Genomic DNA, 20,107 nt, shown 5'->3' with positions numbered 1-20,107 from the left:
CCTACGATTCTGACAGTGTACAGGAAGTGGTATAATATCGTTTGAAGGCACAGTGTGAAAAGCAACAATATATATTAGAACCCTAGAGCAACCGTTTCGAAAAAATGTTTAAAGATATATAACAAGTAAGCCAATTGTGGAGATAAAATGGAATAACACCAAATGTTCAACTGATCCAAAATTATAGAGGGAATAGGAAAGGAAAATGTGAATAAAATATCCATAGGATAAAATATACAGCCAGATGGCAGACTTAAATGTAAACTGTTAACACACTAATTGTACACTGCCTACACATCAATTAAAAGACCTAATTTGTCACTTTAGATAAAAATAGAAAGACCCAACTATGTACTGTCAAAAGGAATCTCACTTTAAATATGAATACATAAATTAAGTTAAAAGTAACTGAAAGGAAAATTTATCGATAATGCTATGGTTTGAAGATGTCTCCTCCAAAATTCCTATGTTAAATCCTAACCCCCATACCTCCTAACCTAGGAGGTGTGGCCTTTGGAAGGTGATGAGGCCCTGGGGCAGAGCCCTCATGAATAGGATTAGGGCCCTTATGAAAGAGGTTCCAGAGATCCTTTGTCCTTCCACTATGTGAGGACACAACCACAAATCTGTGACTTTGAAGAGGGTCCTCACTAGAACCCAACTATGCCGGCACCCTGATCTTGGACTTCCAGCCTCCAAAACTGTGAGATACCAAGTTTGTTCATAAGCCGCCCAGTCTGTGGTATTTTGTTCCTGCACCCCGAACACACTAAGACACATACACCCAGCAAACGTGAATCACAGGAAAAGCTGGAAGGGCTAAATTAATATTACAGAGAATATACTTCAGAATGAGGATTATCACAAGGGGAAAAGACAGATGTTACTTAATAAAAGAGGTCCAGTCATCGAGAAGATCCAAAAATCATGAATGTGCGTGCATTAGTAAAAACTGATACAAGAGCTAAAAACTGATAAAACTAAAAGGAAAAACAGAGAAATCAGTTAGCTGAAGCCTTCAACATTCCCCCATCCACAACTGACAGTACCAGTGGACAACACAATCAGAAACTATATGGAGCAGTCGAGCAACACTATCAACAGCCATGACCTAACGGATGCTTACAGAAGGACAGCACAAGACACCATCTTCTGAAGTGCACACACAAGGTTCACAAGACAGGCCATATTCTGTGCCATAAAGTAAATCTCAACAACTTCTAAAGGGCTGAAATCATACAAACTGGGTTCTCTGACCGCAAAGAATTAAACAGAAATTAATTGCAGCAAGGTGTCTGGAAAACCACAGAATATTTTGAAATTAAATGGCATTTCTCAATAATGCAGGGATCAAAGAAGAACCTGCAAGAAGTAGAAAACCAAAACACAGTATATCAAAATCTGTAAGGTGAATCTACAACAATGCATTGAGGGGAATTTTTATCATTAAATATTTACATTAGAAAAGAAGAACTGTCTGAAATCAACTGTCTAAACTGTCACCTTAAGAAATTAGAAAAGCAAAATCAATTTAAACCTAAGGGAAGCAGAAAAAGTATAATGAAGGTTTGAACAGAAATTGACCTACTAGAAATCATAAAATCGATACAAAGGAATCAGTGAAACTAAGAGCTGGTTCTATGACAGGACCAGTAAATCTAATAGGTTTAGCCAGACTGATAATAAGGAATGAGGGCAGAGTGACATGGATTACTAATATCGCTACTGCCAGAGGAGACATCAATACAGATCTTTCAGACATGAAGTGGATGAGAAAATATTATTGAAAATATTATCCAAAAAAAAGATGAAATGGGAAAACCCCTTGAAAGGCCCTGGCTCGCAGGCCCCAGTCAAGAAAATAACACCACTAGCCTTATATCTGTCAGAGATTGAATTCACTAAATCAAACAGAAAACAAAAACCCTTCCCTCACATAAAACTCAAGGCTTGAATGGTTTCACTGTTTAAATTCTATCAAACACATATGAAAGAAATAATGCAGGTTTGAACAAAGTCTTCCAGGCAACTGAAGATGAGGTCACACTTCCTAACACATGTTATAGAGCCAGCAATATCCTGATATGAAAGCAAGACAAAAAATTAAGAAAATAAATAACAGACTCTGGAAAAAAAAAAAAAAAAGAGAAACCTCACTAGAGTCCAGAGCCTAGAAGGGAGAACCATACCACTTCAACGTCAATTACAGGAAGAACTGTCAGTTATAGACCCAACAGAAGAATAATCAACATGAAAGAATCATGTAGGCCCCAACAGGAAAAGATGTACATTGCATGTCCTGTAAGATACTGACTACGCCTCCAACTCAGCCAATGAGAAACTGTCATTACCCCGAACTCTTGCTTTTCTTCGATGGACTTTCATTCAAAACAACCCTTCCAACTTCCTCCTTCTTCTCCATAAGATAACGTTCCTCTACTTTGCTTATCGGACTTGCCTAGGATTTTGCCTTAGGTTGCTTGTTCCAAACTGTAATTCTCTGCTATTCCTGAATAAACTCATTTTTGCTGGTAAAATAACTGGCTGTTCTACTTTTGAGGCTAACAAGAGCAATAGCACTCATGGACACAGACGCAATAATCCAAAATAAAATATCGGCTGTTTGAAACCAGCAATATAGAAAAAAGACAAAATACCATAGTGAAATGGTTCCACAGCTTTGAGAGTGGTTCAATGTTTCAGAATCACTCACGCTAACTGACCATAATAACAGACTAAAAATATATAAGCATCTCAATAGATGCATAAAGAGTATTTATTTGATAAATTTACTTGATAAAAACTCCTAGCAAACTAGGAATAAAGAAGGATTTCTAGCTTAGTCTCCTAGGGCTGCTGCAACAAAACTACCACAGACTGGATGACTTCTAAAAACAAGAGAAATCTATTTCTCATATTTCCAGATGCCAGGAAGCCCAAGATCAAGGTGCCAGCAGATTTGGGATGTGAGGCCCTGCTTCCTGCTTCACGGACTGCTGACTTCTTGTCCTCACATGGCGGGAGGGCCGAGGGAGCTCTCAGGGGTGGGTCTCTTTTATAAGGGCACTAATGCCATTCATGTGGGCTTCACCTGAATGACCTGATCACCTCCCAAAGGCCCTACCTCCAATCACCATCATACTGGAGAAAGGTTTCAACATGAATGTTGGGGAGATGGCAAGATTCATTCAGTTTATTGGCAACATCCTTAAACCGATAACTGGCATCTACAAAAATATCTAAAGCTACTGTAATCGTTAATCCTGAAGGTCTGAATGTTTCCCTCCTGAGACAGGGAACAAGGTAAGTATGCATACTTTCACCACTTCTAGTCAATATTTTCCTGGCTGTTCTAGCCAATAAAAAAGTCAAGCAGAAATAAAGAAGTAAAGAAATAAAGAAGTAAAACAGTCATTATTCACTGGCAACACCTGAATCTGTAAGAAAAACCCATAAAACATTACTTGAATTAAGAAGCGAGTTTAGCAACGTGAAGAGACACATAGTCAGTATGTAAAAGTAAATTCTGCTTCCATATACCAGCCATAAACAATTAAAAATGGAAATTTTCAAAAGCAACGCTACATAGTGTAATGCTGAAAAACAGGAGAAAGAATGTGCTGCCATTGTCCCCACTCCCCAACTACAGAGTTGTGGCTCAGAGGTTTTGAAGCAGATAGCTCCTCTCAGAGGAACAAAGTTCATTTGCAAAGGGGTGTTGAGGAGAAGGTCAAGCAAGCCTAAGGGCACTTGCAAAACAGTGGAGGTTGTGGTACAAGGCAAACGGTAGGAGACTGGTAGAAGTCTTGGACATAGAGGATCAACTGTAGGCTGGCCGGATTACCTGAGACAATCAGGGAGAAGAGACAGCTGCAAGGAGCCTGCCTAGGGTCAGAAAAACTCTGAAACAGTAACTTCAGCAGCTAGCCCTTCAAAGGAGCATGGATTTCACTGGTTTAGATTATGAAGCAATATATCCAGGGTATCGCTGAAAACAGTTGAACAAGTAGCCCACAGTCAGTGAACCGGAACAGCTGGGTGTGGTCAGGCAAAGAGACAATCAGAGAGAAGCCTGCCGCAACCAGTCATCCCAAGGGGACAGTAGGCATCCCCAAGTCGTCTCTCCCTGAGGACTAAAATCTGAAGCCTAACACAAGGGTGGGGGTGGGCGAGAGTAAGGAGAGAAAACAGACTCCACTAAAATAAACCAGCTAGACACTAAACAACTAGACAAGGAAACAGAGGTAACAAACCCAGGAAGGGGTGGGATGGATCAGTACCCAGTACTGCTCCAATATTTTAGATAGTTAGACAAGAAAAAAATTATGATAATTCAAAAAACAGGAAAGCATGAATAAGCAACAGAAACTGCAGGTGCTTGCAACCAGATGTCAGATTTGATAAAGAATTCAAAGTAGCTGTTATAATCAGGTCCAAAGAACAAAGAAAACCACAATCAAAAAAAGTAAAGGAAGGTATGATGAAAATGTCACATCAAAGACAGAATAACAATAAAGTGAGAAAAATTATTTAAAAAAGAACCAAATACAAGTTCTGCAGTTGAAAAGTGCGGTAACTAAAGTGAAAAATTCACTCGAGGAGATCGACACTAGTTGAACTACCAGAGAAAGATTTAGCAATCTTGAAGACAGATGGACAGCGATTATACAGTCTGAAGAAAGTGAGGGAAACAAATGAAGGCAATAAACTGAGCTGCACAAACATATGGAACACTCTTAACACCAACACAGATGCAGGAGAGTACCAGAACAGAGACAGAAAGGAGCAGAAAAAAATATTCAAAGAAACAGTGCCTGAAAGCAACTCAATGAACTCCAAGTAGGATAAATGAGCGATTCATAGACACATCACAGTAAACATGCCGAAAGCCAAAAGCAAGGAGAAAATCGTGAAAACAACAAGAGAAAATGACCAGTCACTTATGAGGGAACTACAATTAACAGCAGTTTACTCAGCAGAAAATATGGAGGCCAGAAGGAACTAACTGGGTAATTAAAAAATTTAAAAATGCTCAACAACCAAGAATCTCATATCCAGTAAGCTATTTTTAAAAATGAAAGTAATGTTACTGAATTGGTTCCTTAGGTATAACAATTTCTTTTTGTCAGAATCTTCAGGGTTTTACACAGATAAGAGCATGTCATCTGGACGTGGAGGACTTGATGGCTACTAAAATAAACCAGACACAGAAAGACAAATACTGGGCCATCTCCCTTCTACGTGCAATCTAAAATAGTCAGACTCCTAGAAGCTGAAGGTAGAACAATGGCTGCCAGGGGTAAGGGGAGGGGTAAATGGTGAGGTGATGGTCAAAGGTACAAAGTTACAACTATGAAAGAGAAGTATGTTCTGGAGACCTACAGAGCGTAGTGCCTTTACCTAACAATACTGTGTTATATACTTAAAATTGCTAAGAGATTATCTTATGTTAAAAGTGTTCTTACCGCTAATGATAATCATATAATAACAACCACACCAACAAGAAGAAAGGGTTGTACATGTGAATACCTTTACCTATAGCTTTACCTATCAATCAGACCTCAATAAAACACACCTCTTAGGTACCACTAGTCACGGTAGTAATTTTTACATTGACTTATATGATTGTTAGATTAACTATTCTCGAATGATTTGGCTTAAACTCACTCCATGAAGGCAGTGATGTGTCTTTGTTTACTGTATCGCCCAGGCACCCAACACAGTGTGTACAGTGTCTAGGTAAGAGCTGAAGCTTATTTAGTGAATCATAGTTAAATGAATAGAGTCTCTCACCCTATATTTGCCACACACACACACACACACACACACACACACACACACACACACACGGTTACCATCATACTTATGCAGCTCAGGGAGCAGTGCCTGGGCAGCCACCCCCCAGCTGGATCAGGAGATGGAGGAGCACCAGTGGTGTTGCCAGATGGCGGCTTCGAGCTTCTGTAAGGTGAGGCAGCGTTACTCTCAGCAAGGCTAAGAAACTTTATGAGTCTGTCTATGGTAAAGGCTGAGACCTTTGTGCCTTCACACACTCAGTGTCCCCTCGTTACTGTTCATGGTGGGTCATCAGAACGCTCATCACTAAGTGCAGCGATTCCCTCCCGGACCTCGGACCAGGGTAACCTCTCCCCACAATACTAGAGCACTCTATTTTCATAGCAGAAAAGCAAGGCCAGAAAACGGGATTTTCGCTGTTTGTCCCCTCTTAATGTGTTTTCTCACCTTGTACTCACTTCCATGCTTCTTCTTTGAGTCACCCAACCCAACCCTGCTACTTCCCAACCAATGACTACAACACCTGTGCCTGCATCTCACTTGCGCTGTAGGGCTCTACTGGAGGTGGCTGGATCTAACTATTGTACTATGCATTTGCTTTCTGTTTTCTCTTATGAATCCGTAGGCCTCCAGACTTCAAGTAACGTGCTCCAGGTGGCCCACAAACGGAGAATGCTTCAGGTGAGGCTGCCACTCTCACCCACAGCGTGACCAAAGCAGTGCTACCTTGTAAGAACCACACACTGCACCCTGGGGGCCAAAAGAGAGCAAAAGTCTAAGAAATTTTAATAGAGATACTTATCTCAATAGCACAACTGTCTCTTCTTAGGGACAAGCAAGTTGCTGTCTGATTTGGTTTGGTTTTGGCCTGCATCGTCTGTGGCATTTTCATGGCCCTTGCAGACTTAGCTAACCTTCCATCCAAACCTCTCTGCTTCCCTCACTGCTCTGCTCTACTGTCCCACATAGCTCTCCTCTACTTTAAATGCACTGATTGCGTTTTCAGCTGGCAAGGACATCAAAGCAATTCATTATCTTGAAATGTCAAGATACCAAAGAGATCGAGTCTTTAGAAAAACGACTTTAAAATCTATAGGATTTTATCTGTTGTTTTGTTTCCAAACATTATATATACCATAAACTACTGTCCATAATGATCGTGATGAGGATACCAACGCTGAAATCTGCCGCAGCAAACGCGTGTATAGACCTTGATATGAACCAGATCCCGACTTAGTGATGTGCCTGTATTGACTCGTCACCTCACAGTCTCTCGTGCACCTGAGACATCATGTTCTATCCAAGCACTGATCCAGTGTAATCAGGATAAGCTGTCTTACACGTTCACCTGTCTTTTGAACCAAAGGACACTGGACACTGAGGTGCACTGCAGTTTATGGCCAAATCCCATGTCTCTGTATGTTTTTCTCTGACCTGGATTTAACCCTGACCTTGCCCTTGCTGAGTAGGTGGCTCTGGGTAAGTTACTTCACCCCTTAACCTCTACGGGTCTCAGTTTCCTCATCTGGATGGAACAAGGGACGATACCCTTAAAAACACTTACCTCACAGTGCTGCAGTGGATACTCCATGAATTTTAAAATCATTGCTGTAGGGAAAGAGCTAAAAACAAATCCAGGCCTGTAGTAAGCCTCCTGAAGTGTGAGCTTGTATTCCTGTCTCTTTCCTTCTGCTTGTATCCATTATCCTTCCCTCCTGTTTGCTACTCCTTCTCTCTGCCTGCCCCCTGCACACTTTCACCTCATCCTCCACTCCCATTCTCTCCTCACTGCACCTTTCCTAAGACTCTCCAAACACACTGTTTACCACCTCCTCATGACTCAGTTCAGAAAATACTAATACACCAGCCTTTTGTTAAATGAATAATGAATATGAGTGGAAGAAAAACAAATGTTACTGATGAAAACTGGACTGTTAACAGCTTCGTATCTTTACCAGACTCACATCTTCCCAGACTGAACTCCCAATAGGAGTTCAATACAACTAATGGCTGTAGAAGCCACCACATGATGAGGTCCTTGGCCTTTACATTTCACTCTTTGAAATGTTTACGCAAATTTATACACTCGTGTTCTATCATCATCCAGTGACCACTTCATTTTCCAAACACTGTACAAAATGTGCAAACAGGTCATTCGTTCTAATTTCCTAGAGAAGTTTCCATTCAAGTTTTCCATAGGAGCCCACGATGATGGAACCTAGCATTGCATTTAGGCTTCCCAATGGCCCATAAGGAGAGCTGAATACTCGTTATGCTAATAAAAACACGCCCTCCACCGTGCCCCACAGACTCAATTCCTGAGTCCCCAAGGAGCCGAAGTGATAGTGCTAAGTCCTTCCAGTGAGTCAAAGGTAGTCTTGACACCATCTGTCCAGAACATGCTTCCCGGAAATGTGGGAACAACAACAGTAACAACAATGGCTAGAATTGATCGGCAATTTGCCACATGCCGGGCACTGTCCTGATGACTTTTTTTTGTCTTAACACAGTCAGTACTCTAAACTGCCCCCAAGAAGTAGCTACACTTACTACTAACTAGTGTTTCCACGTTGCTAATGGAAACGAGGCACACAGATGTTAAGTAACTTGCTCAGTGGCATCGGGCCGTAAGTGGTGCAGGCCCACGTTGCAGACAATTCACTGTACTGTGTACTTGTTCAGTCAATATTAGGATCCAAGGGCCACTGCAAAATATTTAGAGTTACACCTAACATATAACACAAACTGATTTTATAGCACGGAACTGCATGGTATACAGAAATTTGATTTCAACAGCAATCACTTAGATGGAAGCTTGACAGGGACTGGATTCAGGATACTCTGTGGAAACAATACTCTCCGAGCCTTGTTAGTACAGCAGACAGCACATCAGTCTCCTAGCTGAAGTTCTTGGGTTTGTGCATCAGAGAAGGCACCAAACTGTTGTCACTTCTGCACCCTCACAACAATGGAGAGAGAAGCCAGGCAGCAGAAAAACGGGACCACTGACTGCCCTGCTCCAGTAGTTCCCAGACAAGGAGTCCTCCTAAGTCAGAACCCAAGAAGTTTTTAAAAATGCACATGCTATGATCCATACCCAGTGAATCTCATTTAGCGTGGTCACAACGTTAAGAATCTGTGATTTTTAAAAAAATGTTTATTTATCGAGAGAGAGAGAGCGCGTGCGCGAGAGCGAACATGCACGTGAATCGGGTAGCAGCAGAGACAGAGGAAGAGAGAGAATCCCAAGTAGGCTCTGGACTGTTAGCATGGAGCCCAATGCGGAGCTCATTCTCATGAACTGTGAGATCATGTCCTGAGCCGAAATCAAGAGTCGGATACTTAACCAACTGAGCCACCCACGCACCCTAGAATCTGTGATTTTTAACTCTGCCTAGGAAACTCTCAAGAACTTTATTAAATCCCTGTGGTAGCAAGCCTGACTTCAATGTACTGACTCTTTCCAGACAAACACACACATGAGAGACCAATCTGAAAGCACACAGAAAGCAGAACATAATGAGCACAGCCTGAGACTCAAACCAAGGGCAGGGCAGATTTTCTGACAGGACATCACGACCCCACTGGACGTTCTCCATGAAAGCTTCGGTCTATCTCAAATCCATTCTCTTCGTGGCCAGTGGGTAGGGTTGGTGACAGAAGATGACATTAAGTTCTCATGATGGCACGGGCTTTTTTTGAGGACCACGTAAACCATATGATGTGAGGTTATGCAATCTATTCTCCCCATGTCCTCGCAGCCTTTGGTTCATTCTTACACCCACACTCCACTCCACGTCAGCCTGGCGCAACCAGAACTTGGGCACATGTCTTCCCTTCACCTATCAAAAACCTGCCTTTGACCTTAGGAGATCATCTCCCTCTTGTCCTTTCAGCTGTCCTGTGATATCATCTGCTGTCCCGAACAGGACAGAAGCTTAAAGCCCTTGCCCAGCCCCTTACTCTGGTGTCCATACCTAGAAAGGCTTGTCATCAATGAGGAGGAGAACCCCAGTCCCAGGAGCTAAGAGCCAAGACGAGCACAAAACCATCCGGGCGTGGACATTCCACGGCAGTGGTGACCTCTGAAATGAAGCTTTACCTCACATCTCAGCTGTCCCTGAAACACGTTCTTATCACAGAAAGCAGGCAGAGGATGAGGGTGCCCGGAATCCTTCCCAGGGAGTACTTCCTGGGAGTACCATGCTGCCATGGTATTTCCTCGCACCAAATCCAGGCAAGGACCAGCATATTATGTGGGTTATAACCACAATGGCACATTTTGAAAATTTCAGAGGGAGACTGTGATTGTTGAAATGATTAAAGGGAAGTATCAGTATTTAAAAAGGGAAAGTTTCAGGGAGGCAAATCTTTTTGACAGAGACTTACATAAGGTGGATTTTCCATAAATGTTAACTTCCCTGTAAATTGAGGGATACTTGCATGTTGTTTTACCTGGGAAGGTACCAATAATCCTTGACTGTTTTGGAAAATACATCAATGAAAGCAATTCTGTTCATGGCTTTGCATCTCATACAACATGCCAGTATCACTTGATATCTGTGGCTGTGCGTGCAGGAAATAGAATGAGGGGAACCCAAGTGTACTGACCGGATGGGTCTTCTCCAGGTTATGCTGTGAAAGGACCGGAGGAATTAAGTGGGAGATGTTCACAATGTGATCTGCCAGCGGTCACTGAACATTGCCACTTTGTTTCCATATCTGTCTCCCTCGTGTCTGCCTCGTGGAAGGTTGGAAACACACCTCTTGGTGTCTTCAGGCCAGAGGACCTGACACTCGGCAGAAGGCCAGTCCACACTTGTGGAATTGAAGTCAAATGGGAATGAATGGACCTAGTGTCATGATGATGAACCACACAGATGCCGGTCTGCAGAGGGCAGGAGGGACGTGCCACAGGTCTCAGTCTTAGGACCAATGCGGTAGGGTAAGACCAGCCTGCAGGACTGATCTCCATCACATCCCTCAGGGGTCCTAGATTTAACCAGTTAAAACAATTTGCACTAACCACAAAGGTCTAATGTAGAAAAACAGGTAACTTACTGCTTAGTTTTTTGTACGAACCTTCTTTTTAGCTGGCCTGACGCACAAATTCAGGCACAGCACACACCGGTCGAGAAGCAGAACCTGACCTGAACGTCTTCCAGGCTGAGGCAGTGTCGGGCTGGTCAGGGCACACACACAGGAAGGGTAATCCTAGCGGGCACACGTGATTCTCCTGAAACAGAGTTTACAATCATTAGGGAGCCCAGAGCTGGACATACACCGAATCCGGCAACACGGCTCACCGGGGCCTCAATGTGGTCTCCCGCCACGGGCCTTCCCCTCTAGGACTCCCTGTCCACTTGGAATATTCATTTGAGCCCTTGGTTTTAGAGGGATGCCTGGAGGCAGTTATTTCCCAAAGTTGTGTCTGTCCATGACACCAGTTCATCCTCTCTCTGAGGGTGGAGGTCACGTGGAGGTGCCATGCGTGCAACGCCCAGGAGCTGGGGCCACCCCTGCTGTCCCACAGTCAGAGCTCTGGCAGGTATGGCTCGAGGCTCAGGAGTCAATTTGCATTCGCAGTGCTCACAAAGGCTTGCAAAGGCTGCGCTGAGAGTGTTTCCTTAACAAAAAATAGAAAATTTCCAAGAATAGTCTGGACAGACACAGGCCATTAATGTCCTCGCCTCTTCCCTCTGCTTCTCCCCAGGTGCCAGGTTTGTTTTCTCCACTGTTACAAAATCAGTGCGTACAATTCTGAAACTGAACCTTTCCGTGTCTTTATTTATCCCCTGCTCTCCTCCAAACCTTTTGTAAGGAGGGCCTGTTAGCAAAAGGGACCAAAATATTTTCATAGAAAACTCTATTACATAACGAGAAAGACTCATGATCATTAGGAATTGTTCAGGATGAAATTCTGAATTTTCAAAATTTTCAAAACGGGTTTACATCACCTCCTGTCCCTTTTGTCTCTCTCCTTTATCCAGCAGCCAGGCTAGAACAGGTCATACCCTTGCTGGGGGCAGCTGCTTTGAACAGTGGCCCTGCCTAACATCTTACATCAGCTTTCTCAGACATCCAGGCACCAACAGCCACAACGTACAAAGCCACTTTTAAATCCTCCCTTTTCGCTCTCACTGCAAGTTTACTGAAACTCCTAGCAGTAAGTGGACACTTACCGGGTGACCATACAGGGGACATCCTGGTTGGAATGCTGGGAGGCGCAGCCACAGCAGCAGTAAGCCAGCTGAAGAAAAGGCTGGAATGCCTTCCCCTCCGTCTTTGCCTCTAGTTTATGTAAAGCTTTTTCTAACCCAGGCAACCAATTAAATTTGTCTTCTCCCACGTGCAGGAGACAGCAAGTTAAACTTTCAACATTTTTGTTCACCTTTGGGAAGGTCTGGATCCTTTTCCCTGGCCTCCAGAGAATAAAGACCCAAGTCATAAGTTGGCTACACTTGTTCACCTCATAGCATCCAGCATGGCTAAAGCAGCCAAGGCATGCAGTGAGCCAACGCTCTTGGACTTGGACCTTTTATTTTTGCATTCCGTGTGTAACATTTACCTTTCAGAACAGCTCAGCTGCTCTTTCATATCGTGGGCACATCCATAGTCACTGAGGCACAAGCAGCTTATCATCTCTACCGTGCCATCCTTTCTTTACGCAAAGTCTTCCACCATATTTTAGTGAGTCAGGGTTTTCCTGCTAGTGAGTCCCATGGCTGCCACCATGGTTTCGGAGGTCCCAAGACCACCCTTGCTTCTGCTGCATCCCCAGGAGGACGTGAAGGTCATCCTCAGGGCTAAGATTTATTACAGCAAAAGGATAGAAAGCAAAATTGCCCAGGGGAAATGGTGCCCTGGGTAACATCTGGAGGAAACCAGTGCAAGCTTCCAAGAGTCCTTTCCCAGGAGAGTCACACAATTTGTGCCTTCAGCAACAAATCATGATAACTCATGTGAAATGCTGTCTACCAAGGGTACCTCGTGAGTAACACAGCATCAGAGGTTTGGGATGGAGGCTGGTCACGTAGGCACTGTCTGCCCAGCACACACCAAGATTTCAGATTCCCAGAAGGAAAGGTATTTTCATAGATGTCTATGTGTTGAGATGTTTCATAGATGTTTAACATGAAACATATTGTTTGGACAGTTTAGGAAGAATAAAGCACCCTGCTCAGGTAGGGAATGGTGGGAAACCTTCTGAAATTCAAGTTCCCGGATGCAAGATAAGGGCCAACATGCTGATGTTTGTAAGCACAGTAGTTTCAGGCCTACTATGTTAACTCTTCTCTGCACAACACCCAATAACAAAGCTTCGAAATATATAACCAAGTCAGACAGAACTGAAGGATAAATGAACAAATCTACAAGTAACAGTTACAGAAGTCAACACTCTCTCAGTCATATGCAGAAGGAATAGAAGGAAAATTAGCAATATGCGGATGAACTGAACACTGTGAACTACCTGGATGTAACTGACAAGTATAGAACCCTTCACATATGGAAGTTTCACCAAGGTGGACTGCATCCTGGGTCACGAAACACATATTAGAAGTTATAAAATAGTTGAAATCATACAGAGAATGTTGCCTGAGCAAAAGAAAAAAAAAAACCCCAATATGTAAGAAAATGTGAAGAGGAAAACCTCCAAACACAAGGAAATTACACGATACATGCCTAAATAATCCCATGGTGCAAATGGCAAGGCTCAAGGGAAATTAGAAAATATTTTGGATACTAACCCTTTATCAGATGAACTGAATGCAAATGAAAATACAACACATCCAAATTTGCAGGATGCAGCTACAGCAGTACTTAGTGTTAAATGTACCGCATCAAATGTTTGTATTAGAAAGAAGAAAGGACCCACGTTAATAATGAAAGCTTCCACCTTAAGAAACTAGAAACAGGACATAAAAATAAAGCAAGCAAATAAGAAAAACAGGATTTAGAGCAAATATCAGGAAAAGAATAGAGATAGTCAATGAAACCAAAAGCTGGTTCTTCGAAAAGGTCAATAAAATTCATAAATTTCTATCCAGACTGACACAAAAAGAAAGATAAGTAAAATAAAGACACAACTTACCAATATCCAGAATGAAATAGGTTACAGAATCCAGAGAATTTGAATGGATTCTAACAAATAATCTATGCACTTACATTTGGTAATTGAAATGGAACAGAACAATTGCTTGAAAGACACAAACTATTAAAGCTCAACCCAAACAAAACAAAACCAAACAAAACCAAAAAAACAAAAAACCACCACCCAGGTAATCTGAAAAACATACATATATTTCTAAAATATCATTGTTAAAAACTTTCAGGAAAGAAATCTCCAGGCCCAGACGGTTTCTCTGGAAAACTGTACCACACACTTAAGAACAAGTAACAGTGTGCTATCAACAACAGCCAAATTATGGGAAAAGCCCATATGTCCATTGACTGATGAATGGATAAAGAAGAAGTGGTACATACATATACAATGGAATACTACTCGGGGATTAAAAAGAATGAAATCTTGCCATTTGCAACAATGTGGATGGAAGTAGATCGTATTATGCTAAGCAAAATAAGTCAGTCAGAGAAAGACAAATACCATACGATTTCACCCCATGTCAAATTTAAAAAACATAACAGATGAACACAGAGGAAGGGAAGCAAAAATAAGATAAAAACAGAGAGGGAGGCAAACCATAAGAGATTCTTAAATACAGAGAACAAACGGAAGGTTGCTGGAGAGGTGTTTTGTGTGTGTGTGTGTGGGGGGGGGGGGAATGAGCTTAAATGCATCATGGGCATTAAGGAGGACACTTGTTGGGATGAGCACTGGGTGTTATATGTAAGTGATGAATCACTAAATTCTACTCCTGAAACCATTACTACACTATACACTAACTTGAATTTAAATTTTAAAAAATTCTACAAAAGTAGTAGAAATATAATAAGAAATAACAGCAATTCTACAACCTCTTCAAAGAAATAGAAGAGAGGGACCACTTCTTGAATCATTTCATCAGACTGGCATTACCCTGATACCAAAATCAGACAAAGACACTACTAGCAAATCATTCAATAATATATAAAAAGAATAATACAACATGAGCAAGTTGGGTTTACCCTGGAAATACAAAGCTGGTGTAGAATTCAAAAATCAGTTAAGAAATCACATTAGTGTATCAAAAAAAAAAAGACCCACATGATCATATCAATTGATGCAGAGAAAGCATCTGACCAAATTCAACAGCCATTCATGATAAAAACATTCAGCAAACTATAACCAGAAGGGAACTTTCCTAACCTGGATATAGTGTGGCCACGCACTGAAGAAGTTCTCAGACACCAGACCGAGCGGGTATGCAGGGCTGCCTCTGTGAGAGAGCAGCAGACTGCATATAGCCCTTATTTCATATTTCATTAGATAGAGGATCAAAGAATATCAAAGCATGGATAGAGAGCACAATGGACCTTTAGACATTAACCAGACATACATTTGGTGGCTACGTGAAGGCATGCAGGAGTACGTGAAGTTTTAAGGAGTGTCAGGGAATTACAGCAGGTTTTGTATCTTAACTGTCCTCTGGGGGATCGTGGGGCTCTGTAGCTCATAATGCTACCACGTTCGACAGCCTTGAGACCAGAACATTGCTGACATTTCAGCTATTGCCCCGTTCACCCTCCAGGACTTACAATACTTTCTCTAGAAACAACTCCACGATACAGAGCATCTTACAAAAATACCTACACCCTCCATCCTGCTTAATGAGGAAAGACTACATGCTTTCTCCCTAAGACCAGGAATGAGGCTACGATACCCACTCTCCCCTCTGTTATTCAGTATTTTGCTAGAAGTCCTAGTCACTTCAGTAAGGAAAGAAAAAAGAAAGGTCAGGAAGGAGGAAATAAAACTTCCAATTCACAATGACATGATTATGTATGTAGAAAATCCCATGAAATTACAGAAAAAAACCTCCTAGAACCAATACGTGAATTCAGTGTTGTCACAGCATAGAAGCTGAACACAAAAAAATCAAGCAACTTTCTGCATGCTAGCAATGAACAATTACATAACAAGACAAAATACGGAAACCACCCGCAGGTACCATTTACAATCGCTTCCCCCGTTCCAGTCTATCGAAACATACACAGGATGTATATGCTCAAAACCACAAAAAGCTGAGGAAAGAAATATAAGACCTAAATGAATGGAGACACATACTGTGTTCTTGGGTTGATCAAATCAAAATAATGTAGGCGTCAATAGGCCTCAAAGGAATGCAACATTTTAATACAATTCCAATAAAAAAATCCCAGTAGGACTTTTTGGACATATAGACTGATTATGAAGTTTATGTGGAAAGGTAAAGGAACTAGAATAGTCAAATAATTTTGAAAATGAAAAACAAAATTGGAGGAGTAACACCGATTTTATGATTGACTGTGCAGCAACAGCCAAGATATGGAAACAATGTAAGTGTCCATGGAGGGATGAATGGATCAAGAAAATGTGCTATAAATACACAATGGAATATTAATTGGCCATAAAAAGAAAATCCTGGCTTTTGCAACTAAATGGATGGACCCTGAATGCTTTACACTGAAAGAAGACAGAGAAAGACAAATACTGTATGTTCTCACATATGTGGAAATTTAAAAAGCCAAACTCATAGAAATAGAGATTAGAATGGTGTTTGCCAGGGGTTGGGGAAAACGGTGGTTTTGGGTACAAATTTCCAGCCATAAGAAGAGTAAGTTATGGGGATCTCACACACACACACACACACACAATTTTTATATATATATATATATATATATATATCATCACCGTGTATACCTTAAGCTTACTTATGTTATATATCAATAGTATCTCATTAAAGCTGAAAAAATAAAATCATCCCCAGAATGTCCAGTGGGAGCCCCTTCAGGCTATTTTCTGTGTCCTTCTGACATCACCAAATCAGTCTTTGAACTGTCCCTTATTGTTGGTACCACAAGTTTCCTTGAACTGTCCCTTATGATTGGTACCACAAGTTGAGCCAGGCTCATTTGTCCTTTCGCTCTCCCAGCCTGGGAACCCATCACTGAATGCAGAATAATATTTAGAAGCCAGGACGTCGGGGCTAGGTGTACTTATTACTATTGGGATGTTGCTGTTTCCAGAAAGTTTGGAATACATGTATGTACACATTCAAACACACACGCATACATATGTACATCTGTATCTATCAACATACGCACATATGCACACATACATATCATAAAGCATGAGTTCACATGGAGACCTCCAATCCCAATAGAACACCTCAGAATTTGTTTTCTTCCTTTCTGTATTTGAAATTTCCTCTTCCAAAAGTGAGAGTCGGGTCTTCCACATTTAGTGAGTTGACGAATCCTAAAGTATATAAGGCATCCCAGTTGCACACAGAGGCCCACCCTCACACGCTCTGCTGAACCAATCCCTGACCTTGACCTCCACACTCCACTGAAGTTTGAACCCTTGAGCCAGTTAGCCTTCTCCCCATCCAACCCCCAGGGACATCCTCCTTACTACCTTGGGCTCTGTCCCCAATGCAGTCTGCCCCTATGTATGGATGCCCTTCTCACTGTGCCTGGGCTCTGACTCCAAGTGTGGGATGCCCCTACATGCACACACTTGCCTTGCTCTGTAGCACCTAATGGCTTCAGGGCTGAACTGCTCAGGCACAACAGGAGGGAAGGGAAGGGAAGGAAAGGGAAGGGAAAGAAAAGGGAGGGGGAGAGGTGAATATATCTCAATACAATCAATTAATTAAAGGGAATTGGGGCAAATCCAGGCAACATCATGAAGCCAGTGTGTTGGTTTTTTTTTTTTGTTTTTTTTTTTTGTTTTTTTTCTCATTGCTCTCCAGCTTCCCCTTCCTGCCTCTCTTCTCTGCCCCATTTCTTTCTCAGTCCGGACCTCCATCAAATGTAGAAATGTAATGAGGGGCATGATTCCCATATTATCGCTTATATCTGCTGGCTGGCTGACATCCAAACTGGATGGTGTGGGCCCTGCAGCTCTGACACTCAAGCCTCTCATGTCTCAAGTCTTTCATGATGGAGCACAAGGTTTCACTCCTCTTAGCAATTTCAGGTGTAAACAGGAGAGAAGATTCTGGGCACTTCTTGGAGTCTCGGGTCCTTTATAAAATGGGGATGAAGACCACCTCCCTCACAGGTTGTGGGAAAAACAGAGACAGCAACACCAGATACCTTTCACTGCGCTCTATGTGTCAAACCAGTTTTGAGGGCTTTTGCCAGCATTACAGGACTCCTTGATATCCAGGAACACACTCAGTGGATTTCCCCTCAGTACTGTTGCACCTGCTGTACCTTCTGCCTGTAATGTTCTAACAACTGCAGGTAGTTCCACGGCCTGCTCCTTCACTTCCTCAGGAATCTGCTCAGTCATTACCTTCTGAGGGAGTCATAAATACCAACATGATCCCCACATACTCCTTCCTCCAACCCGCCTTCTCTTTCTATGTAGCACTTGACATCCTCTGACAGTCAATACATTTACTGGCTAACTCTAGGGAATAAGACACTTTGTCAGTTTTATCCTGTGTTGTACTTCCAACTTCCAAGGAAAGTACTCAGGCACACAGCCGGTGATCAGAAAATTCTTGTGGAAGGATGGCTGGGAGTCAGGACCTTTACACACACTTCTAAGTTGCACAGGTACCCTCCAAGACACGCACTGGCCCCATTTTATTGATGCTGACACATATTTAATCCTCAGGAAACAAGTGACTTTCCCGATGACACACAACCAGGATTTGGGGGTCCGGGCTTTGGAATCATATCTGCCAGCTTCCAAACCCCTCAGTTCCTGGAAAGAGACCTCACAACCACAAAGATAAAAGATTTTACTTCTCAGACACAGACCCCAAACAGCTCAGATACCCAGGGACACCAAAAACAGATCCCTGAACACACCCTAAAAAAGATTCCAAAAATCTCTGCACAAAGAGCTTGCAACTTGAGTCACAGAATACAAAAAAAAAAAAAAAAAACAACAGAGACCATACACACTGAAACAACTCCTGCCCCCCCCCCCCCGCAACAGATCAACGTGTTCACTCCAGGAAACAAATTAAATCTGCTCAGAGACCTCACATCCTAGAGAAGACTCCCAAACCCTGCAGACACCTCCCAAGCTATTACAAGGACCTCAAAATAAAAAGGGAAAGACAGAAGCTCAAATAACTCAGAAACATCACATAACCTTTATCTTTAAAGTCCCCAGACATTTCAGAGAACCCACACCTTGGACTCCCAAACAGCACAGATCCTTTACACCTTAAGATAATACCCCCCACCCCACGCAGCTCAGAGATATCACAACTTGAAACAGAATCACAAACAGCTCAGAGACCTCACACCTGGGGTGCAGACGCCCACACAGATCTCAACCCCACGGACATAAATGCGCAAAAAGCTCAGAAAATGCACCCCCAGATATACAGACAAGCACGGCCTAAAGTCCTTATCCCGTGCCGTACAAAATCCACTCAGATAAAATATCCCATTCACTCCCAATCTCCTAAAAGGCTCAGAAAGATCAAATATACTCAAACTGTGCCTGTGATGTCCTCTCTAGCCACACACATCCCCAAACTGCTTGACACACTCTACTTCCCAGGCAGGGACGCCAAACAAGCGCACAGACCTCGCCCTGGACTTAATTGATTGATGGCGCCGTGCCAAATGCGCCCGAATAGGCTTGTGACCGAGTTAGGGCTGAACAGGACTGAAAGAGCTCACGTGAAGACAGTTGCACAGTCACGGCGCGCGTCCAGTGCCAGACTCTGGCTACAAGCGAGCTGTTGCGCCGAACCTCGCCACCGACTGGGGCAGCATCTTCAGCCCCTCGGGGCAGTCAGTCGGTGAGTAGTTCAACTCGGAGAAAAACTGTGCCCTCTGAAAAGCCACACACACAAACAAACATACCCACACCCACACCCACACCCACACACACCCCTCGCCCAGAGCTCCTGTCCTCGTTGTGCCTGACCCCGCTAGATAGCCAATGGGAACGGGGTAGACGAAGACAGGGGCGGGGAGTAGGGAGTTTTTCCGGAGCCATTTTGCGCCCCGGAAGGGCTTACTCTGGCACACTCTCTCCCGGACCAATCATCACCCAGAAAGCCTCTGACCTCGCCCCCTCTCACCTCGTTGCTGCCCAGCTGGACGTAACCATGCAGAAACGGAGGGGTGGAGTCGGCGAAGTGCAACTGAATAAAGCGGCCTGAGACCCGGTGTTCACATAGGCTCACATGGG

At 42.9% G+C, this 20,107-nt stretch overlaps 1 protein-coding gene across 36 annotated transcripts in view; it reads right to left on the bottom strand.

Annotated features, from left to right (window-relative positions):
- The window catches only part of LOC123595721 (protein FAM156A/FAM156B-like), a 47,409-nt gene extending 27,512 nt beyond the window's left edge, over window positions 1-19,897 (bottom strand). For 6 of the 36 annotated variants that reach the window (XM_045473391.1, XM_045473396.1, XM_045473392.1 and 3 more), the window contains exons 1-2: window positions 19,591-19,837; window positions 10,879-11,032 (exon numbers count right to left, since the gene is read on the bottom strand). The gene's annotated coding sequence lies outside the window, so the exon portion shown is untranslated. Of the gene's footprint in view, window positions 1-10,857; window positions 11,033-11,753; window positions 11,801-11,978; window positions 12,219-12,364; window positions 12,795-19,590 lie in introns of those variants that run through there. The other 30 variants (XM_045473408.1, XM_045473407.1, XM_045473410.1 and 27 more) reach the window with 22 other exon arrangements.
- Window positions 19,898-20,107: the final 210 nt, after the last annotated feature.

This window comes from Leopardus geoffroyi (assembly GCF_018350155.1).
Source record: "Leopardus geoffroyi isolate Oge1 chromosome X unlocalized genomic scaffold, O.geoffroyi_Oge1_pat1.0 chrX_random_Un_scaffold_72, whole genome shotgun sequence".
Lineage (NCBI taxonomy): Eukaryota > Metazoa > Chordata > Mammalia > Carnivora > Felidae > Leopardus > Leopardus geoffroyi.
The sequence above is the reverse complement of the archived record's forward strand: the minus strand, read 5'-3'. Positions and strand labels throughout refer to the sequence as shown.